At 35.9% G+C, this 25,940-nt stretch overlaps 2 pseudogenes; one reads left to right on the top strand and one right to left on the bottom strand.

Moving 5' to 3' along the window:
- Positions 1 to 9,094: 9,094 nt before the first annotated feature.
- LOC138151179 (serine/threonine-protein kinase Sgk2-like) lies at positions 9,095 to 24,553 on the top strand (annotated as a pseudogene).
- On the bottom strand, positions 18,083 to 18,613 carry LOC138150872 (histone H3.3A-like; annotated as a pseudogene).
- Positions 24,554 to 25,940: the final 1,387 nt, after the last annotated feature.

Here is a 25,940-nt window from a genome sequence, read left to right as displayed (position 1 = left end):
TCAGAAAAAAAGAGGTGTCCAACTCTCCCCATGTGTGTGTAAACAATTAAAACAAGATGGAAACAATAACTATCCAGTATGAGGCCAGTTTTCAGATAATATATATGAGTTGCTTTGAGATGTGTACTTGTAAGGAAACTGCTTGCATAAGGCTAGGTCATTAGTTAAGGGTCTCTAAGCATCAGTTAGAAAGTAGTAGTTCAGTTTCCTAGAGATGCTTTATTATCATTATTTTCATAATTATTGCTCTAGGGTTTTTGTGTTGTTTGGAACTAGTTTTCCACAGAAGTTGATTTAAGACTTTTTTGACAAGGAAAAAATGGTTGAAAGAAGTTTAAGTTTCATTGGCATTTTCAAAGACAATGTAAAATAAAGACCACATTCTTCCAATGCCGTCATCAACACTGGAAGGTCATTGGCTTGGAAAAAAAATATTACATGAGTAAAATGCAATCAAGTGAAGCATGATCCTGCAATTATCCTGTCTATAATCTATGGCCTGTGCAAGGGCAGGTCTCCTTGTGTCTCCTTTTGTTATGGATATCTTGAATTGTCATGTCCTATGAAGTCCTTCCTAAGAAGTCCTATGAGTCCCATGAGGACTCAGGAATAAGAATGCAGTAAAAAATATGTAACTAAAATAATTTAGACTACAAAAACCATGGGATGGGGATTATTTCTGAAATATCTCTTAGATAAAGACCCTTGAAGGTCTAAGCCTATTTCTCCCTGTTGCCCAAATTTCTGGTATATCTACTCAGAATGAATGTCAAACTTACCTTTGTGCTCAGTGTTAAATAGTTCCAGGTCAGCAGCATAGCGAATGTTCTCTCAGATAAGAGGGAATTCTGTAAGACACAACAATGAGGACAAAATATCTTTGAGGAAGTTCTCTGACTGGAGCAAAAAAAAAAAATCATTGTTGATGGCAGAGAACCAGATAGAATGCTGCAGCAAATGTATTTAATGCCCAAAAGGGAAACTAAGAGTCTGGGGAAGTTAGTTTGAGAAGCAGTGTTAAGATGATGGATGAAAAAGTGTCTACCTGGATACAGTTTTCTACGATGAATATCTTATCACTTTGGGAAAGAGCATAACATTTCTCTTGGTTCTATGTAGAAGTTTGCCTAATTCATTAAAATTATTTTCATATTTGTATATTGCAATAAGTTACCATTGGAAGAGTAGTGTGTGACAGAACTGACCAGGCAAAAATAGTAGCAACTTCCCTTTAGTCCCAGAATCTACACAAGGATTTCTATGAAAGGTGGCTGAAAAACCCTTGGAACCAGACCTTTTCCATGGACATCCAGATCCCTTCTGCCTCAAAAGAAGAAAACAAAACAAACAAAATAAAGGTCTAAAGAGACTGAGGGAAAAGTAATATAGAAGCTTTTGAATCTTTTCACTTCAGTTTAAAAAGCTGTTGTTTGAATATCAGTTTTAATTTTATTTTGTATTTTCTAAAGTACCTCAAAATCTCTTAATTACAATCTACTCCAAGTTTCCCATTGACCATTGAGACCATACCTGCATCTGAACAACTCCTGGGAATGCCTTTTAGACCCTATTGTTGGGCCTGATGGCCTTAGCTAGCCGAGAGAGGTGTTAGTTCTCTCTTTATCCCTCCCAATCCAGCTGAAGGGAGCTGGGTCCATGTTCCAGGTATTCTTGTGTCATTCTTTGTCCTTGAAGCTATAGTTAGGCCCAGTCTTTTTTCAGGTGCGATAGCTACCTGATCTCAGAGCACTTGATTCAAGCTTATAAAATCTAATAGGAGATCAGATCTTTTTTTATTAATTTGATCCTATGATTCTTGTTTGGAGTCTTGAGGAACGTCATCCTTGAGGTCCATATTATGCTTGATTCTCTGGGGCATATAAAAAAGTTTCATGCCTAAAGATTTTATCCTACATATGTAGATGCTCAATAAATGTTTACTGCCTGGAGAAAAAGAATAAATAAGGTAATCTTGGTATGAATTATTCTTGAAGTCACACTAATACTTTGTGCTCATTGGTTTCTTTTCTAGACATGCTGACCATTCTTTTAATATTCTTTTAGTAACATATTCTAGAATGTAGCCAGGAACAGGAGTTCTGCTCATTGTGTTTTATTGTGTAGTCACTATTTCCCCCCATTATTTGGAGAATGTTGTATTCCAAATCTTGAAGTCACATAATGCACAAAACAACTAAGTGCATATTTATTATATCTTGGACAGGATACAATGCTCAGTCACTGGTCCAATTCACAAGACATAAAATTAAGGGAACCAATTTTAATCAGAGCCAAACATGAATTTTTCTTTCATGTTTTTAGATAGAATTTCTTCTGCAAACAATCTGATGCAAAAAAATTTCTTATAAAAAGTCACATAACCAAACTGCTCATAGCAGAGATTTTTGATGGTGGTGATAGGTGTGTTGTACTCTTGCCAGTATCTCCCCAGAGCACGTTTGTGAGAGTACTGGGGAACTTTTTAAGTTGAGTAAAAGGCCAGAGAACAGAATGATGCTATTTTTTAAAAGCAGGAATTGCCAAACATCTATGACATTTTCCACTTTTCCCACTTTAATCTTAGGGCAATAGTCCTCGTTGGAACTCTTATTTTTTTTCCTTTTGATATTGAATTAACAATATTATTTCCCCTACAGCAGCATCCCATCTTCTTCCATCAGAATAGTATCAAACATAGAAAGTTATATTAAATTAAAATGTAGAATTTAATACATTCAGTATCAATGGGTATGTTTAAATTATGCATCCTGAACCTTAGTGTTATAGGTAAGAAAAATTGATGACCATGAAGGAAAATTATTTTTCTAATATATTTTTTAAATTGCATGTAAAAGCAATTTATCATTATTTTTTAAAAAAAATTATATTACAAATTCTCTCCCTTCTCTATTCCCTCCCCACTCCATGAAATGGGAAGCAATTTGATACAGGTTAAAAGTATTCAGTGATGCAAGATATTTGTCATATTGTGAATGAAAACATAGATTAAGAAAAGCAAAGAAAGTTTTAAAAAATATGCTTCAATTTGTATTCAGAATTTGTCAATTCTTTCTCTGGAGGTAGATAGCATTTTTCATCATAAGTCCTTCAGAATTGTATTGCATCATTGAATTATTGAGAATGGCTAAGTCATTCCCTGTTGATGATCAAACCCAGTTACTGTTACTGTGTACATTGTTTACTGGTTTCACTCAATTAACTTTGTATTAGTTCATGTAAGACTGTGTTTGTTTTCTGAAAGCATTCTGCTCATCTTTTATTGTAGCAGAATAGCATTCCATCAAAATCAGACATGATATCTTGTTCAGTCATTTCCCAATTAATGGGAATCCCCTCAATTTCCAAATTTATACCATCACAAAAAGTTGCTATATTTATTTTTGTACAAGTAGGTTATTTTTCTTTTGTTTATCTTTTTTTGGGATACAGACCTTTTTCTTCTACTTTTTCATTCTTTTAATTTTGATTGATTTTTTTCTTCATGTCTCATGGAGTTATCAGTTTCTACTTGCTCATTTCTAACTTTTAAGGAATTATTTTCTTCATTGAGCTTTTGTACCTCCTTTTCCATTTTGCTGGTTCTATTTTTTTAAGGAATACTTTCCTTCAGTTAAATTTTGTACTCCTTTTTCCACTTGGCCAATTCTGCTTTTTAAGGATTTCATCTCTTCATTGGATTTTTGTGCCTCTTTTATCATTTGACCTACTCTGTCTTTTAAGTTGTTTTTTCTTCAATTCTTTTAGGTCTTGCTTTACCAAATTGTTGATTTTTTTCATAATTTTCTCACACATTTCATTATTATTCTTGAGATTATTTTTTTATCTTTTGTTCTTCTATATAGATTTTATTATTCTCCAGATATATAACACATCCTTTTGGGAATTTTATCAGTAAAGTCAATTCATATAAATCTTATTGCCATTTTTTCTTATGTTGGCTTAAGCTACAAGAACAATGAATGATTCTTCAATTATTTATGTCTGTGTTTATTTCTGGAAAGAATATTTTATAATTGAATTCATACAAACCTTGTGTAAATGTTGGAACATGTATTCTACAATATTGGAAAAAAATCCTGTAATTAATTTGAATTGAATTTATCTTTCTAACTCTTATCTGATGTGTTATGTTGATCACATATAGGAATGTTGTTGATTTGTCTGGATACATTTTGCATCTTGAAGTTCTGAAGAGTTATTCATTGTTTTCATTTTTTTATTTGAAAATCTACAATTGTCTAAGTGAACTCTATTATCTTTAAAAAGCAATAATTTTGTTTCTGTATTCCCCTCAGTTTTTCATTTTTGTCTGTTAAAAAGTAGTAATGAAAATGTGCATCTTTCTTTTATGCCTGATAGTTTACAAAAAAGTTCCAAGGTATATAATATTTGCCCATGAGTTGGATTAGTATTGTTTCCTATATTAAGTAAAGCTCAATTTCTTCCTAAAATTTTAATATTTTAATAGTAATATGATGAATTTCATCAAAAGTCTTTTTAGCATCTCTTTAAAAGTATATGGCTTTATTATTTACATTATTACTTTGGTTTATTATTTTTATAGTCTTCCATGAATTGCTATTATTACCCTAAATGTGGGCACACACACACACTCACACACACACTCTGTTGTAAACATCTTGGTAATATTTTTAAATGCTTGTATCAACATTTACTGTTGTAAATTATAGTTCTGTAATTGCTATTCCTTTGTTTTTCTTTTTTTTTGTCTCTGATTCAAGAATAGAGAAAAATATATTTTAAAAGGAAATTTAAGGGGCATCCTCTTATTATTTTAAAAGAGTTTGTGTTATGTTTGAATTAATTGTTCTTTGAATGTTCAATAGAATTTATTTGTCAATACATTTGGTCGTAGAGGTTCCCCCCTACCCCATATTCTTTGATAATTTATTTATACCTTGTTCATCAATAATTTCCTTAATGATTTATTTTAGAAGTTGGCCAGTAATGAAAGTCTAGCTCACTGGCTTGTGGTTTGACAGACCCATTTCCTTCAATAAAATTGAAACAATATTTGTTCTTCAATGCTGTTATATTTCTGTTTTTCATACCTGTCAAAGAGCACTGGTTGTGGAGAAACAGTCACACCTGATAGTACTTTTAGGACCTAAGAATTTAGTTCATCTAAGTCAGGAGTTAATGAAGGGCAGCTACTGACTTTCTGAATATCTCCTTTTAAAAAAAAATGTCATCCACCCCCAATCCCAGTTAATCAGTTCTAGAATGACTAGACAACATCAGACCTCCTTCAACTACACATTGGCATTTCTTTCCTTCCATTTCATCTCTAATATGAACTATTAGTATTTTGACCAGCTAGGAAGCACAGTGGATAGAGTTTTGAACTTGATGTTGGGAACACTTCCATTCAAATCTAGCCTCAGACCCTTTTTAGCTGTGTGACGGTGAAGCCATTTAATCTCTATCGGCTTCATTTTCCTAATCTATAAAATGGGGGTAAAATAGCACTTCCTTCACAAACTTGTTACAAGCATCAAATGATATAACAAATGTAAAGTACTTTTCAAATCTTTTAGACATATATAAAAGCTAGTTTTCATGCTTGCTGTCCTCCTCTTTACCTTTTTGGATATGAGCCAATGTCAGACTGAATGATCATAGGTTGGTGTTTTGTCACTGAGGTCACTGTTGATTGTTCTAGTATCATTTGTTTACATACCTATAGTGTCTATACATTTAGTCCTATAAATGTCATCTATTATTGTATGTCAGAAAGCCTTTTTTTGGTGTTAATAATGTTTTGAGTTTTTGCTCTCAGGTCTTTGGTATTGTACCCTCTTATTTCACAGTATCTTTTCACCTTCTTTAAACACATTTGAGAATTCAATAATAAGGTCAAATTGTAGTGGTTCAGCTTCCTTGATGATGAAAAGAAACCTAACAATCATTGCAGCTGTTATTTATTTTTTCTTCTTATTTTCTCCCTCCTCCCACTCAGCTTTGGTCTTTAAATGCTCTCCAGAAGATGTTGGTTAGTTGTATATCATATGTACCTTTTGTTAAATAATGTTACCCTTTTACTGCTTCTCAATGTTTTATGGAGTGTTATTGTTTATAATTATCCATGGTCTTTCCCTGTAATATTTTTAAAATATTGTTTATTTCAAAACAGTATTGCTTTTGAACTATACATCTATCCACCTGACAAGTTGTGTTTGCTGAATGATATACTTTTTATAGTATTTTGGTATCTTTTTAAATGATGCTCCATTGTTTAAACTTCTGCATAAAATTTTTTTTACAATTCTTTCACACTAGAGACTATTTTTAAAATTTATTTTATTTATGTAGTAAAGAACTGAGTTATTTCAGTTTAAGATAACTTCTTTTTTCCCATTTTCCTTCTATATTTTTACTAACTATGATTTTGCTTTTTCCAAGTGGGTTTATCTAACCATGCTTGGTTCACAATGTGTCACTTCAATAACTAGTATTTTCCTTTCTAATAAAATATAATCAATTTTTCTTTTATACTATTTGATGTTCGTCATATAGTCATTACAATTTTTTTAATCAAAGGAATTATTCATTATGAAAAGGTGTAAGATATTTATAAATCCTATACTTTTTGTCTTCTGTCTTTATTTCATCTTAACTTATTCTTCCAAATATATTTGTCATTAATCTCACCTATTCCCATCTTTGTTCTGAGGTTTTTGGATATAAAAATCACTGTATATTTATATAGATTGATGAAAAGGAATTGGGGTAGGACTTTGTGGAGGAGGCTTTCTTTGAAATGGAAAATAAAGCAGTTAAATTATGCATTCAAAAGCAACAAGCAGCATAATTTCAAGAAATAATAAATGATTGCATTCTATAGGATTATAATAAAAAAACTGCCATGAATATAATTGAAATATGTGTATGGGGTGGAGCCAAGATGGTGGAGTAGAAGCAAGACCCTCCTGCGGCTCTGGCTTCCACCCTCCCTAATCCATGTAAAAAGGGGACTCTAAACAAACTTTGGAGCTGCAGAACCCACAAAATGACACAGAGAAGCTAACCTCCCACTCAGAACAGCCCAGCAGGCCGGCAGGAATCGGCCAGCTCAACGCTCTGGGAGCAGAGCCCAGAACCACGCTGAGGTTTTAGCCCCAGGGCGGCTTGACCAGCCACAGGCCAGAGGGACTCCAGATCAGCAGCAGCTGTGGCCTTTCCAGATTTATCAACACATACATGCGAAAGACAAGGTGAGAGGCCAGTGCAGTCGGGACTTTGGGACCAGTAAGTGGGAGTGCGTGGCTTTTACCCCTGGAGCAAGAAACCACTGGGACACCAGCACAGCCTGCCAGCGCCACTTGGCGGCTTCAGCTCCTGGCCTGCAGAGTGTAGGGGGACCAAGCACCAGTCTGAGGGGTAATCACTCTTGCTTTAACCTGCTTGGATCTGGATTGCAGTCTAGGGTGGAAGTCCTGCGGTGTGTGTCCACCTTGCCAGAGCGTGTGGATACCTCAGAGAGGGCACCCATCTAATACCTCTGACAGCTGAGAAAACCCCAGCGTTTGGGAGGAAAACTCCCCTGTCTGGTGGCAGAGTCCTACTGTGGCAAAAAGCCCAAAAGTCAAATCATTGAGTGGCAAAATGAGCAGGCAAAGGAAACAAAGCAGACAGAAGAATCCAACATTACACTCCTATTTTGGGGATAAGAAGGAGCAAGGCATGGAAGAGGAGGAAAACAGTGAAGTCAGAACTCCTGCACCAAAAGCTTCAAAGGAAAATACAAGCTGGTTACAGGCCATAGAGGACCTTAAGAAGCAGATAAGAGAAATGGAGGAAAAACTGGGAAGAGAAATGAGAACAATGCAAGAAAATTATGAAATGAGAGTCAACTGCCTGACTGAAGAAAATAATACCTTAAAAAACAGACTGACTCAAATGGCAAAGGAGGCTCAAAAAGGCAATGAGGAGAAGAATGCCTTAAAAAGTCGAATTTGCCAGATGGAAAAAGAATCTCAAAAGCTCACTGAGGAGAATCATTGCTTCAGAATTAGATTGGAGCAAATGGACGCTAATGACTTTATGAGAAATCAAGATGCTGTTAAACAGATCCAAACAAATGAAAGAATAGAAGGCAATGTGAAATATCTCATGGAAAAAATCACTGACCTGGAAAATAGATCCAGGAGAGATAATTTAAAAATTATTGGACTGCCTGAGAGCCATGACCAAAGTAAGAGCCTGGAAAGCATCCTCCAGGAAGTTCTCAAAGAAAACTTACCTGATGTTTTAGAATGAGAGGGCAAAATAGAGGTTGAAAGAATCCACTGATCACCTCCTGAAAAAGATCCCAAAAAGAAAACTCCTAGGAATATTATAGCCAGGTTCCGGAATTCCCAGATTAAGGAGAGAATATTACAAGCAGCCAGGAAGAAACAATTTGAATATTGTGGAAACACAATCAGGATAACCCAGGATCTGGCAGCTTTTACACTGAGGGATCAAAGGGCCTGGAATGTGATATTCCGGAGATCAAGGGAGCTGAGATTAAAACCAAGAGTCACCTACCTAGCAAAACTGAGTATCATGTTTCAGGGGAAAATATGGTCATTCAGTGGAATACAGGACTTTCAAGCATTCTTGCTGAGAAAACCAGAGTTGAATAGAAAATTTGACATTCAGATACAAGAAGCAAGAGAAGCATGAGAAGGTAAACAGGGAAAAGAAATCATAAGGAACTTATCAAAGTTGAACTATTTTTTTGTTAAAGCAATTGGGGTTTAATGGTTTGCTCAGGGTTGCACGGCCGGTTGTTGTTTCTGGGTGTGGTGCTGAGTGTCTGGGCCCAGATTTGATCTGGGTCATCCCGGCACTGAGGCCGGTGCTCTTGCTCACTGAGCCACCTGGCCAAAGATGAACTATTAACATTCCTACATGGAAAAACAATAATTGAAACTTATGAAACTCTTCTCAGTAGTTGAAGGGATTAGAAATATATACATCGCCTCTAAAGTTATTTCCAGGTCTAAAACTTCAACCATTTGTATTTCCATATGTATCTGTGGGATCCCTGCTCAGTGTCCCTATGACAATGACTGTATCTGAAATCTCCCTTCCCACCTCAAAACTCAGAGAAGTTTCAGACACTAATTCTCCCCAGTACCTTGAAGTAAAGAGTAAAACTCAGAAAAAAAAAATTGTGCTCTGGATTCCACTCAGCAATTTATTTGCTGCTACAACAAGTCTCTACCTGCACAGTCTACCCTGACCCTCAATCAACCATTCTATGTTACCAAACAGCAGGTCTCAGTTCTACCCTACCTCATGCAGAAAATGTCTGTGTAGGCTTAAATTTCCCTGAAGGAAAGCGTATTAGCATCTATCTGTAGCCAGTTCTGCACCTCCCCACTACCCCTTAACTTGACAAAGAAATCGAGACAATTTAGAGATCACACCCCTGGGAAAATACTGTCAACATTGAAAAAAGAAAATTATGATAGGAGACTAAAAGGGGGCAGGGATGATTCAAATGAACAAAGATCAAAGAAGAAAGAAATTTCAGTTTAAAATTTTGAGTACAAGAAGATAAACCAATAGGAAAGATATCAATAATGGGAAGGAAGATGACATATAGGACATCTAAATGAGCCCAAATATTCTAAACACATATTGTAAGACAAAGGAAATTGAATGAAATTCTGATGAAGCAGAGAAACCTGTGTAGGTATAAGAGAACATGGAATTACAAATTTGTTCCTGAATGGTTCAAGATAGAAATAACAATCACAAAGGGAGACTTTGTATCCTACATAGTAGAAATAGTCAGCAGAACAGAAAATTTAGAATCCATGGTAATGATTCTCCCCCCAAAAAATGAAAGAGAGTACAAATGAGTGGCAGTACAAATAAATGGAAGTGATAGATAATCTAGCAGAAGAAAAATGAATATGTTAAAAATGATTTTTATACAAGTATAACATATTGATTTCAAAACTTCAATACTTGCAGGTTGAGACAATATAAGGGTCACGAATCTCAGAAGAACAATGACAATTCAAAAACCTGAACACTATCATTCAAGTGAAAATGATCAAATGAATAACAGCACAATACTAATTAAAAGAAAGTACTCAAAATTGCTAACAGTAAGAAAACAATAAACCATTTTTTTTGAAATTTAACCTCACATTGATCAAATTGACTAAAAATATAAAATATTTCCATAACCATGCTGAATGGATAGTGGAAAGTTAGAAACACTGATAGACTATTAGTGGAACTATTAGTTTGCCTAATTATTTTTTTAATAATTGTGAATTTATACAAAAAAATAGGTAAAATGACCACACTCTTACATTTAGAAATCCCACTAGTGGGTATATACCAAGGAAGTTCAAAAAATAGAGATTCTAAGTCAACAAGCATTCATTAATGATTTATTATGTGTAAGAAATTAGAAAACCATCTGAGGATTTTTTTAAAAAGTAAAAAATAATTCTTGTCTAGAGGGAACTTATATTTTATTTTTTATTTTTTTGAATTAAATTTTATGTTTATTTTTAGTTTACATCATTTATTTCCACACGATTTTGAGTTGTAAATTTTCTCCCCATTTTTCCCCGACCCACCACCCCAAAACAGCAATCACATTGAATGTCCTCTCCCCCAATCTGCTCTCTCCTATATCTTTCTCCATGCCCCCTCCAACTTTCCACTAGGGCATGGTGGATCTCTATGTCCTGGTGCCTGCATATCTTATTTCTCAGTTGCATGTAAAATAATAATAATATATATTTTTAAACATTTGATTTTAAAACTTTGAATTACAGATTCTTTCCCTATCTCCCTGGTCACCCACCTTTACTGGGAAGATAAGCAATTCAATATAGGTTGTACATGTGTAGCTATGCAAAACATTTCCATAGTGGTATATTGTGAAAGACTGACTATATGTTCCTCCCTCCTATCCAACCCCCCAGTTGTTCTATTCTCTACCTTGATCCTGTCCCTTTTCAAAAGTGTGTGCTTCCAACTTCCCTCCCCCCACCAGCCTTCCCTCCTTTCCATCATTCCCCCTCTCATCTCCCCCCCTACTCTCTGGTAGGGTAAGGTACCCTATTTAGTGTGTATGCTATTCCCTTTCTAAGCCAGATTCATTGAGAATAAGGTTGACTCATTCCCTTTTGCCTTCCTATTTTTCCCCTCCATTGGAACAGTTTTCCCTTGCCTCTTCTATATGAGATAATTTACTGCATTCGGTCTCTCCCCATCTCTTCTCATTATATTCCTCTCTGACCTCTTAATTTCACCTTTTAAGTATCATCCCTTCGTATTCAATTAGTCCTGTGCCCTCTTTCTAAGTATACCTGTACACATATATACACACACTCATATATGTATTCATATACCCATATACTCTCCTACATAGATATATATGTTTGTATACACATACAAACACACACACATATACATTTCTATTCCCTTCAACTATTCTCATACTGAGAAAAGTTTCATAAGTTACAATTATCCTTTTATCATGGAGGAATGTAAAGAGTTCAACTTTGATTAATTCCTTATGATTTCTTTTCCCTGTTTACCTACTCATACTTCTCTTGCTTCTTGTATCTGCATGTCAAATTTTCTGTTCAACTCTGGTTTTTTTATCATGAATGCTTGAAAGTCCTCTTTTCCATTGAATGACTTTATTTTCCCCTGAAACATGATGTTTAGTTTGCTGTGTAGGTGATTATTGCTTTTAATCTCTGCTAATTTGACCTCTTGAATATGATATTCCAAGCCTTTGATCCCTCAATGTAAAAGCTTCCAGATCCTGTGTTATCCTGGTTGCATTTCCACAATATTCAAATTGTTACTTCCTGGCTGCTTGTAATATTTTCTCCTTCATCTGGGAGCTCCAGAACCTGGCTATAATATTCCTAGGAGTTTTCTTTTGTGGATCATTTTTTTGGAGGTGATTTGTGAATTTTTTCAACCTCTGTTTTGCCCTTTGGTTCGAAAACATTAGGGCCACTTTCCTTGAGAATTTCTTGAAGAACATTTTCTAGGTTCTTTCTTTGATCATGGCTTTCAGGTAGTCCAATAATTTTTAAGTTATCTCTCCTGGATCTGTTTTCCAGTTTAGTGTTTTTTCCAAGGAGATATTTCACATTGCCTTTTATATTTTCATTTGTTTGAATTTGTTTAATAGTATATTGATTTCTCATAAAGTCACTAGTTTCCATTTTCTCCAGTCTAATTCTGAAGTAATGATTCTCTTTAGTGAACTTTTGAGATTCTTTTTCCATCTGACAAATTTGGCTTTCTAGACATTCTTCTCCTAATTGGCTTTTTAAGCCTCTTTTGCCATTTGAGTTAGTCTATTTTTTAAGATGTTATTTTCTTCAGTTAGGTTGTTGACTCTCATTTCATAGTTTTCTTGCATCGTTCTCATTTCTCTTCCCAATTTTTCCTCCACTACCCTTATTTGGTTTTAAAATCCTTCTTAACATCCTCCATGGCCTATAACCAGCTCATATTTTTCTTGCAAGCTTTTGATGCAGGAGTTCTGACTTTGCTGTCTTCCTCCTGGTCCATGCTTTGAACCTTTTTTTCCCCAAAAAATAGGAGTGTAAAGTCGGATTGCTGTGCTTGCTTTGCTTCCTTTGCTTACTCATGTTACCCCTCAATTACTTGACTTTTGAGCTTTTTCCCACAGTAGAACCCTGCTACCAGAGAGGGGAGCTTTGTCCCAAATTGCTGGGGTTTTCTCAGCTGCTGGAGTTATTCTTTTGGTGCCCTGTCTGAAGCCTCTACAAGTTCTGGCAAACTGGTCATGCACCCCAGGACCTCCACCCTAGACAGTGATCCAGATCCAACCAAGTTAATGTATGATCAATTATCCCTCAGACCGGTCACTTGGTCCCCCTACAATCTGCAGGCCAGGAGCTCTGAAGCAGCCATATGGTGGAGGCTGCATGGCGTCACTCCTCAGCACCTTCTCTCTCTAGGGGGACAAAGCCTGCACCACACTTCCAGACTCCTGGTTCCCAAAGTCCACACAGCACTGACCTCTCACTTTGTCCTCATCATCTATGATAATCAATAATTCTGGAAACTACCACAGCTGCTGCTGATCTGAAGACCCTCCAGTCAGTGGCTGGTTTTGGCCACCCTGAGGATAAAACCTCAGGCTCACATGGGGCTGGGCTATGCTCCCAGAGTGCTGTGTTGGCCCCTTCCTTCCGGCCTGCCAGACTGTCTTCAGCGGGAAGTTAGCTTCTCTCTCTCATTTTGTGGGTTCTGTAGCTCCAAAGTTTGTTTAGAGTCATTTTTTATATGAATTGTAGGAGGTGGAAGCCAGAGCCCCAGGGAATTCCTGTTTCTACCCTGCCATCTTGGCTCTGTCTCCCTGTAGTAGACCTGGGTAAATCCTGGAACTCATATTTAAAGGAGAGACAATATCCCAAAGCAATCTATATAAAAATAATGTATACAGGGTAAATTTAAGTATTCTCAGAAAAAAAACACCATTAAATGAAGAAAGAAACATTTCTTTCATTGGGGGAAATATTAACTTAGACTTTAAGGAAGACAAAGAATCTAAAAGATAGTAGTGATAGAGAGAATATTCCAATTTTTGGTGGAAAACAGGTGAAAATTCAGAATTGGGAGATTGAAGAATATGTATAAGGAACAACATAGAGCCCTGTATAAGTAGATCATAAAGCAGAAGGAAAAGAATCATGTATAAGAAAAATGGAAAGGTAGGAAGGATTTAGTTTAATAAGAGTTTTAAGAGATAGAAGATTTTATATATTATTTTTTTATTCTATAAACAAGAAAGCATTGGGATTTATTAATTAAGAGGGTGATATGCTCAGATCTATGCTTAATAAATATCACTTTGGCATCTTAGTAGAGAATGAACTAGAATTAAGAGAGATTGCCTGACTCATTTTTCTTAGTAAATAATGAGAAACTGAGTATATATCCATTAATTGAGAAATTGTTAAACAATTTGTGGAGCATGAATATAAAAGATAAATTTTGCAAGAAATTATTAGGAACCATACATGAACTGATGAAGAGTGAACTAAACAGAGCTTAAGAAAACAATCTAAACAATAAGCACAATAATTTAAACAGAAAGAAGATAAAAATTTAGACTGCACATTACATTGAAAATTACCAAGCTTAATTGTGGAAAAGATATTAGAAAATTTCCTCCCTTCACTCATTATTGATGTGGGAGATATACTTGTGGAATAGTACATATAATTTCAGGCAAAACTGATGTTTTGGTTAGGTTGGCTTAATTATTTCTTTCTCTTTTTTTCTTTATTTTTCTTTCTTTTATTTCTGAGGCAGTGAAATGACTACTGGGACTGCAGTCAGGAAGCCTGACCACCCCAGTCACTTAGTAGCTGTATGATTCTGGGCAAGTCACTTAACTACTGCCTCAGTTTCTTTAACTTTAAAATGGAAAATGTAATAGCACCTAACTCATAGGATTGTTGTGAGAGAGAAATAAGATAATATTTGTAAAGCACTTAACAAAGTACATGGCATAAGGTAGCTACTATAGAAATGGTTTTTCTCTTCTACAATCTACCCTCCTCTTTGCTCTGCTATAAAGGATGGTTTGCTACGGAGTAGAGGAAAATGGCATAATTTATTTTAAAAAATGTTTTTTTAAATCTTTAAAATAGTTGTAAAATATTCACAAAGACACACACATATACATAGTGTAAATACATAGGCACACACATGCACATATATATGTACATATCTTTGTATATGTGTATATGTGTTTGTATATGTACACATACAAACACACCATATGTATGTGTGTGCAAATGTGTGTGTATATATATTTAATAGAAAGAGAATATTTTTTGATGGTGATGATCTAAAATTCAATTGTTTTGTCCTTGTGTATCTGGAGTAAGAATTAACCAAATTTAGTTAAATTATTTGCACAGCAGATGGATACAAGCTCATGGAAACATTGCTCCTGACCACACACTTTTTATTTTCTAAGAAGGGGATAAGAAAGCAACATATGTCATCATAATAAGTTATCTTATTTGATACGTATAAAATATATACCATGCTGAGATTCACTTGGAAAAGGCTTTCCTAATATATGTGGTTGATATGATAAAAGGTTAAAGAAATGTTCCTGAAAGTGACAGAATAGAAAAAACTGTAGTAGAAAAAGATGGGGAGAGACAATATTCCAGTGATTTGGAATAGCTTGATTAAAGGCATTGAATAATGAAGGTATAGTACGATCAGGGGTGTGGGAAGGGGAAAGGTGCCGAGTTTGACTAAAGCAAAGTATTCTTTGAAAGAAGTATTAGAGAATACAGTTGGAAATATTGTCTAGTACCTCAGTTCCATTATTTGTAAAATAAAGGAGTGTGTACTAGATAACTTTTTAGATAGTTTCCAAGTCTAGATTTATGATCCTAAGGTTTCAGGAGTGACTTGAAAGCCCAAGATTCAGACCTCAGGGGCTTCTTTTTATATGTGTGTATTCCTGTAGGGTAGAAAGCTCTCTCTGGTAGGTCATTTGTTTGTCTTGTCTGTCCGCTAGTAGCAAGACTGAGCTATGATAATGGTCAATCCATGCTGCATTTTGTTCTAGGTCATGTAGCTAAGAATTATCAGTCAGATACTTTCCCTTTCAATAGAAACAATGGGATAGCAAGGAAGGGAGACAATGTGTCATATTCATAAAATAACTCAATTGATCTTCCAAGTTTCTATGAAACCATAAGAGAAATACTATAGTGTTCAAATTTGGTTTAGTGACTGATTACTTTGAAATGTAAATATTTTACTGGACTAACTAATTTAATAGACACAAAAAGATTGAATTTACTGACAAGTATACATGTAAATATAGATTTTCCTTCCTTTGAAATATTGTTCAGTACATGGCTGTCACCACATGTCACTCTTAGAGTAGTACAGAGGAGAAAGCCTTATCCCCTAAGAGCAATGATAAAGGCAGGAGAATTATAAGTAATTGTTATTTTACTAAATGAAACCATGTTTTAAAAAGTAAAATAAAAGTAATAACATAGTTGTGCCTTGAACATTATAACATGTTTAAATGAAAATTGGTTACAATTTTCCTAAAATGATCTCACTAAACACAAAATGTTCATGAATATTCTTTTTATTCCATCAGTATGTATTTATTAAGTGCCTACTATGGGTCAGGCAAATATGTAAAGTGATGTGAATGCCAAGAAAGGCAGAAAGTCAGACCTTTCTTTCCAGGAGATGACATATAAAGAGGGGGATAACATGTAAGCAATTAAATACAAACAAGGTATATATAGAATAAATTGAAGATAGTCAATAGAAGGAATGTACAAACCTTAAGAGGAACAACAAAAAAAAAATTCTTGCAGAAAGTGAGATTGAATTTGAGATTTGACGAAAGCCATGGAAACCAGGAGGTAGAGATGAGGAGGTAGAGAATTTCAGACATTGGGGAAAGCCAGTGAAAATGCATGATGTTAGCAGATGGGGCATCTTTTTCCTTGAAATAGTAAGAAGTCCAGTGACAATGAATCATGGACTAGCTATGTGGGCTACTTGGAAAGAGGTGAAAGATATAAGATGACTATAAAGGTAAAGGAGGTGCATATTATGAAGGACTTTGGATGCCAAAAGGGGATTTTTTATGTGATCCTCAAGGTGATAAAGGGTCACTGGCATTTATTGAATAGGAGTAGCATGGTTTGATATGGACTTAAGTAAAATCAGTTTGACAGTTAAGTGAAGGATGGACTGAAATGGTTAAAGATTTTTCCCAGAGAAGATCTAGGTCCCCCATATGCCAGAAGCTAGAAAAAAAAAGAACCTCTTAAGCAGTATTCTTCTTTTCTTCCAATAGTGCTAGGCCAATAGAGTTTGACTTCCTGAAAGTGATTGGAAAAGGAAGCTGCAGAAAAGTCCTCTTGACCAAACTCAAATCTGATAGGAAATTTTATGCTGTAAAAGTCTTATAGAATAAATCAATCTTGAAAAAGAAAGAGTAAAATCACATCATGAAAGAGAGCAATGTGCTCCTAAAGAATGTGACACATTTTTTTTTCTCATTGGCCTTCACTATTCCTTTCAGATTTCAGAGAAGCTCTTAACTTGCAGTAGGAGCAAGGTTTCCTAGAACCTAGGACTCAAGTCTATGCTGCTGAGGTGGCCTGTGTTATTGGATACTTGCATTCTTTGAATATCATTTATAGGGACTTGAAATTTAAAAACATTCTTTTGGATTTCCAGAGCCATATTGTGTTGACTGATTTGGGGCTTTATAAAGAAGGAATTGAAAGAGAAGAAACCACAACGACTTTCTGTGGCACCCATTGGAAAAACAGCCATATGATGGAACAGTAAACTGGTAGTGTTTGGGGGCTGTTCTTTATGAGATGGTATGACTTGGAGAGGACTAATGACTTAAGACACTTTGACCCAGAGTTCAGTAAGGGAGAAATTTCCAGTTCCATTAGACATACCCTGGATTTAACAACCATTAGCTCTGGGGCTTCCAATGAATTTTTATATTTTTCTTTTTGTTGGTAGTTTAATGTATTTTAATAGTAAACTTACAGGAACAGCACAGAAGACAGACAACATTAAAAACATGTACTTGCATGTAGGACAACTTAGTTAGAAAAGTATAGTGAATGGATGGAATCTACCATATGATAAAAATGCTAGAAACACCATTTAGTTGCCATCAATAAGAAATTTACTTAAAAAAAAATCCAAACGCTGGCATTGCCCAGAATAATTTAAACATGGTTATTTATAACTGTTATAAAGTTGAATTGTTGAAACTTGTTCATGGAAACATTTTTTTGACTGCATTAATGCTTTATGTCCTCACATTTATATTCAAAATTCACACACAAATAAAAATGGAAAGAAAAAAAAAACTTGCCAATACCTGATTCTGTCCCCTATTTTTCCATTCACAATCATATACTTAAGTACCTTTTGACCCCATGGGGGAAAAAAATTTCTCATGTTCAGAGCTACCAATAACAGGAAGAATAGATGGTTTTCTGTTTTGAGAATGAAGAATGTTTCCCACCATAGTGGAGTTTAAGCACGTTCTCCGAGTATGCGGAGTGCTAGCTGGATATCTTTTGGCATGATTGTGACATGTTTGGCATGGATAGCACATGGGTTAGTGGCCTTAAACAGGCCAACCTGCCTTCACTTGCTTCCTGCAAAGCACCAATTGCTGCATTCAAGAAGCATTGATCTGTTTTGAAGTCCTGAGCAATTTCACGCACCAGTCGCTGAAAGAGAAGTTTACGAATCAGAAGTTTGGTGGCCTTCTGATAACGTCTCATTTCAAGGAGAGCCACAGTACCCGGCCTGTAGCGATGAGGTTTCTTGACCCCTCCAGTAAAGGGTGCACACTTGAGAGCAGCTTTTGTAGCACGCTGCTTCCTAGGGGCTTTACCACCGGTGGATTTACGGGCAGTTTGCTTGGTATGAGCCATGTCCCTGAAAACTTTTCCTTATACACCGCCCTTTTCTTTCGGCTTGGGCTCGGAGAGTGAGAGGCAGCCCTAGTGCTGGAGAGCTACAGGGGCAGCTGTGAACACCCATTTTTATATTTGTCTTATGCACATGAGGATAAGAATTTTAAAAATTGCTAATTAGCGCAGGAATCATCCCCAAAGAGATGCTCATGTTATTTATCTTCTGAGTAAAATTACACTATTCCAAAGTGGAAAATGTGATAAATATAACTGTATATTTCCAAATTTCTCATTCAAATCCAATATCGCTCTTAGGTGCTGTATCAGAATGGTATGCATTTGATGGGATAAAACTTAACAGGAAGGAAAGAAAGAAAAGACAGAGAAAGAAAGAGAGGAAGGAAAAACAAGAAGGAAGGAAAAGAGGTTAATGTAGGGTAGGTGGTCTACTAAGGATTGGCCGTACTTTATTGTGGTGGTAGTGATAGGATACCACCATGATCTAGAGTCTGTTTTAGAAACTTACCTTTGTTACTTTACCTAATGGTGGTCAGATGCTAGAAGAGTGATGTGTAAGACACTTACTCATAATCCAGAAAACAGATTTTTTAATATTTAATGGGATGTATATCTAGCCTCAGAATCAGTAATAGTTACTTTTATAGGGTAGCTTTAAATGTGTGAATTCAAAGAGTCTTGAAAGAATTTGAAATTATTCAAATTATTAAAAATTATTCAAAACCTTTTGACCCAAAAATACTGTTATTGGGCATGCAACCCAAGAAGATCAATGATAGAAAGTATAGCAGAACTTTTTGTAGTGGTAAACTGGAAATGAAATGGGTGCCTATTTCTTGTGGAGTAGAAAAAATTTCGATCTGTAAATATAGAGGAATATTACATTTAAGAAATACTGAAATTGAAAGATTCAGAAAAACTCTGAAAGACTTGTAAGAACTGATACGATCAAATAAGTAGAACCAAGAAAATATTATACACGATCACCAAAATAACACAAATAAAAACAGCCCTAGAAGACATCAGTCCTTAAAACAATGAAAAGACTAATTTGTGACTCCAAAGAATTGTTAATGAAAACTGTCTCTCTCCTTTCAGCAGAGATATAGTGGAAACAGGCCAGGAGTGAACCTATATTGTTCACAAAGTCAAGGTGTCAGTCATTTTGCTTAATTTTAATAATATAACAATAGTTAATATTTATATAGTGCTTTAAAGTTTTTAAAGCACTTTACATGCATTATATCATTTGCACCTTACCATAACCCTTTGAAGTTGATACAAAAGGCATTCTCTTCAATTTATTGGTGAAGAAATGGAAGCACAAAGAGGATTGGTGATTACACAGGATCACATAGCTAAGAAAATTTCAGAGACAGAATTTGAATCCAGGTCTTCCTGACACTAAATCCAGTATATAACTCATTATCTCTCTGCCCTTTATTGTAAGAGAAGGTTCTATTTAGGAAATTATCTCAATTTTTGAAAAGAATTAAGAAAAAAATTAAGATTTGTGACAGAGGCAATAGCAAGCAAAATGGTCCTAAACTCCTTCTTTTAGCTATTCAAGTGTCTTTGAGCCTTGCCTGTGATTATAACAAGTCTTTGTTAGAAACACAACCTGTGAAGCCCACAATGGGAGAAACTTGTCAAAGACCAGAACAGGAATGAGTAAGAGGAAGAGGCAGAACAGGAAGAAGCTGGTGATATAAAAACTCGAGCACCAGCTGGGACTGGACAGAACTGGGAGGAAGGATACCTGTGGTGCTGGCACTCTGTCTTTTCTGTGTTGATTTCACGGGCAGAAAGTGAATTGATGATAGTGCCGGCAATGTGTGTGAATATTGTGATAATTCTGCTAAGCTTGATTTGTGGAGCTGGATGGGGAGCAGGAGCTGGAATAAGATGTGGTAACTGCTTACCTGTGAGTCCTGGTGACAGTTGGGTGAATTCAGGCAAGAACTGGGAGCATGTAAGAAGAACCATGGATTTTGCAAGTTAGTCTTGAGTCAAGATGAAAGAATCTTCACTTGGGTACTTCAGGTTGACTGAGAAATTAAGACAATGTGACCTAGAGGTGGGAGAATTTTGTACTCTGTACCCCTTAATAATGATTGCTCTTTAAGGATGATTGAGTTAAAGAAGATTGGAAGCCAGTCTCCAATCAATATGAAAGAAGACTTTAGATGGGTACTTTATATTGATTGATTTAGATTGTGACTTGCTAAATGATATCTTTTGTTTAAGAGTTTGTGGTCATTTTAGTAATAAATGGTCATGTTATAACATTATATCATATATCATATATGAATCTTGTACTTTGGTTTCTGGGAATGTTTTGCTTTCCTTTATTCCTGAATAAATAGAGAGTTCACTATACTATATGATCAGAACCTTAAAGTTATTCACAGCAGCAGTCCTCAGGAGAGGTGCTTGTGCTTAGCTTTACATAGAGTGAGCCATTAGACTATTGCAATAGTCCAAGAATGATTGGGGGCATGTAGTAAGGTGATAGCAGTATCAGAAGAGAGAATGAGGGATATCCAACAGATGTAATGAAGATAGAAACAATAGATTGTGGTTGTGTGTCCTTCATTCTTAAAGAAGATTGATTACATCAGGAAGATGATGTATGTCTTTGATTTGCAAGTGAGTTGGATTTAAGTGAGGCAGAGCTGTGGGAAGTCATAAGCCTCATTCTCTTCTCTAGGGTTATCTAAATCTAGTGACAAGACATAGATCAGGATGACTGACTATGACCCCAAATACTGTGGGAGAGCTTGACATTTTTAAGCTAAGTTCTTTTTCAGGTCTCAGTTTATCTGAGGCAACACCCATCCAGTGATGTAAAGTGAGGAAAGAAATAGGGCAAAAGATGACCTAGTTTGCCTACTTAAAAAAAAAGAAAACATCCAAGCAAGAGGGGAAGCTTCTCAGTGTTTCTGGGCAAAGTAGAAACAATTGCAATTTATACTCACTCTGATTCATCACAACCTAAACAATGACTAAATGAAGCTTGGACTGGGACCTATTGCTGGCTTTTCAGTAAGAGCCAGAATGATTTGGGTTAAGGAATGGTAAAATAACTTCATCTGGATCCCAAGGAGCTTTATCAAAGCCTGGTTTTCTCCAATATTAATTGACAACTGACTGGATATGGGAAGTGAGAATAAGTCAAGGATGATACCTAGGTTATAAGCCTTCATTTCTCTGAAGAAGGGGGTAGGGAAAGTTGGAAGAGGGAAGATAAAATGTCTACAAGATAAACAGATGTCTAATAGTGAGTTGGATATGTCAGAATGGAGGTTAGAAATGAGATGAGAGCTGGATGTGTAGATTTGAGGATCATCAACATAATGTGGTTATTGTCTGCCCTCTGTTTTCAAAGAGGACCAAAGATATCATGGAGCCATATCTTGACTTGTATGTGATTGGATTTAAGTGAGACAGAGGTTCAGAAAGCCATCAGTCTCACTTGCTTTTCCAGATTCATCAATGTCCAATGGCAAGACAAAAGTCAAGATAACTGGTGATGGCCTGGGCTGCAGTAGATGACCTTGGAATCCTGTATGTCTGAGAAGTCTCTAAGTGCTCTGCAATATCTACTTCAGCTACCTTCATGGCTGTTGGAACAAACTGTTCTCATTTTCCCATTTTGCTGAGGCAAGTAACCTCACTGACAGGTTTGCCTGTTGGTTACCTCAACCTAGTTTTTTGGCCCAATTTCAAGATGGTTTTACCAGGGAGTAAGCTCTGTGCTTGCTACTCTTTGAATTGGCATAGAGAAGTCACTTTCTAAATGCTTATTGACTTGACCTAAGAAATGGTAAAGTAGAGGGTATCAAAAAAAAACCTGAGAAGATCTGTGTGACCTGAGAAATTAGAAGAACAAGAAGGACAATTTCTGCTCTTTGAAAAGACAGTAAAGTATGATAGCAAGGGAAGCCTTGAGAGCTCTGCTCCCATTCAGTTCAGACAAAACTCAAGTGTGAAGGGATTTTCTTTGACCTACAGCTTTTACATGTGAGTTGTTGAGTCATGTCAGTCATGTCCAATACTTCATATCTCTATTTGGTATTTTCTTGGCAAATATACTAGAAGGGTGTGCCATTTCCTTCTCTAGGTCATATTATACTGGCAGAAGGCATCTGTTTGGTGAGAGTTGAGAAAAAAAGAGAGAAATTTAAGGGAATGATCTCAATTTTTTTTCCATGAAACATGAGTCGAGTCTTAGCTGAGAGGGAATAGGGAGTAATGCATTTGGGGTAATCAAACGTGCTTGGAAATATCACTGTGATAAGTAAGATCATGAGTTGATTCTTGCTGTTTAGAAATTTCAATTATTTCCAACCCTTCATAACCTCATTTGGAATTTTCTTGGCAAAGAACCTAGGGTGAATTGTATTTCCTTCTCCAGCTCATTTTACAGATGAGGAACTGAGGCCAACCAGGTTAAGTGACTTGCCCAAGATCACAAAGCTAATAAATATCTGATACAAGTTTTTAACTTTAGAAGATGAGTCTTCCTGACTCCAGTCTAGCACTCTATCCATTGAGCATCTAGCCATTTTATGAGTTGATTAGATTGTTTTAATGCACCATCTTGCAACAGTGAGGGCAGATAACTTGTTATATAATCTAAATTTGTAGTAGATCCAGTTAGCTTGGTTTCATTATTTTCTTGAACTTCTTTTAGCAACACATGAACAGGAGTGAAAACAATTGATGGCAGAGGTAATCTAAGACAGAAATTTAGCATAGAACAATCCTGCAATAGGATAAGGTATGAGGAACAAGAGAGAAGAAGACCATAGAATTGAACTTATTTATCAAGGAATCAATATTGATAAGAGATGAGGGTATATCTAAGAAGTAAGAAGCTATGAAATGATTGAGGGATAGAGAGATTGGAAAACATTGTAAGAATGAAGAAAAAGTTTTGGGGTAGCAAAGCAGAGAGTGGAGAGAATAGATAACAGACTGAGATCAGGAAAGGGAATCATGAAAATGGATGTGTTGCATTTTTAGGTGATGGCAAGATCAGAGATATAATCATATCTGTATGTAGGTAATGGTGGGGTGAAGGAATAAGTCATGGAAAATAAGTTAAGAAAATATGAAATTGTGCTATGTAATGGAGTATTCATAGATAGCCTTAAATTTCCTTGTAGGTTTGTAGGAGAGAAGATACCAGGTCTCAATGAGTGCCAGAAGATGAAAGGAGTAGGAAAGGGAAAGATTTAAGATAAAAACAAGTTTATTACCAATGGATTAAGCTTTCCAGAGAGGCTTTGTTCAAATCCTTTTAGTCTACAGCAAACCTCTTTATGTGCCATCTGCCTTTCTCATGAGTAATACAGGATTACTGTAAGGGGAGCTGTGTATTAAAGTTCTCTATTTTCCTTCAAAGCCACCATTAGGGATGAAATATCTTTTTAAAATTAATAATTTTTTGTTTCATTTTTGCTTTTTTAATCAATATTTTATTTTTCCCCAGTTACAAGTAAAAACAACCCTCAACATTTCATTTTGAAAATTTGAGTTTCAAATTATCTCCCTTCCTCCCTCTACCTTACCCCATTGAGAAGGAAAGCAATTCAATATAGGCCACACATGTGCAGTCATGCAAAACATTTCCATCACAGTCATGTCATGAAAGAAAACACAGACTAAAAAAAAAACCCAACCCCGAAACCTCAAGAAAAATAAAGTTAAAGCAACAACTATGCTTCAGTCTGCAATGTAGACACCATCAGTTCCCTCTGGGGATGGATAAAATTTTTCATCACAGTTCTTCAGAGCTCTCCTGGATCATTACATTGCTGAGTATAGCCAAGTCCTTCATAGCTCATTATTGTACAATAATTGTTTTTATTTTGTACACAATATGTTTCATTTTGCATAAGCTCATGTAAGTTTTTCTAGACTTTTCTGAGAGCATCCTGATAATGAGATGAAATATCTCTTTTTTATATTTGAATATCTGATTTTAAAACTTTCAATTCCAGATTCATTCCCTTCCCCCCCTGCCACCCACCCCCACTGGGGAGACAAGCAGTTCAGTATAGGTTGTACATGTGCAGCTAATGCAAAACAATAACATAGTAGATATATTGTAAAAGACTGACTACATTTCCCTCCCTCCTATCCCACCTCCCACTTGTTCTATTCCCTACTTTGATCCTGTCCCTTTTCAAAAGTGGGTGCTTTCAACTTCCCTCCCTCCCAGCCTGCCCTCCCTTCCATCATCCCCCCTCTCATCCCCTTCCCCCTCTATTCTTCTGGAGGGTGAGATCCCTTATTTAGTGTGTATTTCCCTCCCTCCTCAAGCCAGATTCAATAGGAATAAGGTTGACCCATTCCCTTTTGCCTTCCTATTCTTCCCTTCCATTGTAGCCACTTTCCCTTGCCTCTTCTGTATGAGATAGTTTGCCCCAATCTGTCTCATTCCTCTCACCTCTTAATTTTGCCTTTTAAGTATCATCCCTTCCTGTTAAATTGGTTCCGTGCCCTCTATCTATGTATACCTGTAAACATATATACACACAATCACATATGTATTCATATGCCCGCATACCCTCATATAAAGACATAATCCCTTCAACTACTGAGAAAAGTTTCATAAATTACAATTATTGTTTTTCCATGTAGGAATGTTAATAGTTCGACTTTGATAAGTTCCTTATGATTTCTTTTCCCTGTTTACCTTCTCATGCTTCTCTTGCTTCTTGTATCTGAATGTCTAATTTTCTATTCAACTCTGGTTTTTTCAGCAAGAATGCTTGAAAGTCCTGTATTCCACTGAATGACCATATTTTCCCCTGAAACATGATACTCAGTTTTGCTGGGTAGGTGACTCTTGGTTTTAATCCCAGCTCCCTTGACCTTCAGAATATCACATTCCAAGCCCTTCGATCCCTCAGTGTAGAAGCTGCCAGATCCTGGGTTATCCTGATTGTGTTTCCACAATATTCAAATTGTTTCTTCCTGGCTGCTTGTAATATTCTCTCCTTAATCCGGGAATTCTGGAACCTGGCTATAATATTCCTAGGAGTTTTCTTTTTGGGAACTTTTTCAGGAGGTGATCGGTGGATTCTTTCAACCTCTATTTTGCCCTCTGGTTCTAAAACATCAGGGCAGTTTTCTTTGAGAACTTCCTGGAGGATGCTTTCTAGGTTCTTACTTTTGTCATGGCTTTCAGGTAGTCCAATAATTTTTAATAAAATTATCTCTCCTGGATCTATTTTCCATGTCAGTGGTTTTTCCCATGAGATATTTCACATTGCCTTCTATTCTTTCATTTGTTTGGATCTGTTTAACAGCATCTTGATTTCTCATAAAGTCATTAGCTTCCATTTGCTCCCATCTAATTCTGAAGCAATGATTCTCCTCAGTGAGCTTTTGAGA

This window comes from Petaurus breviceps, unplaced genomic scaffold (assembly GCF_028583685.1).
Source record: "Petaurus breviceps papuanus isolate PSGF00001 unplaced genomic scaffold, PetGlider_PUasm1.0 90895, whole genome shotgun sequence".
NCBI lineage: Eukaryota > Metazoa > Chordata > Mammalia > Diprotodontia > Petauridae > Petaurus > Petaurus breviceps.
The sequence above is the reverse complement of the archived record's forward strand: the minus strand, read 5'-3'. Positions and strand labels throughout refer to the sequence as shown.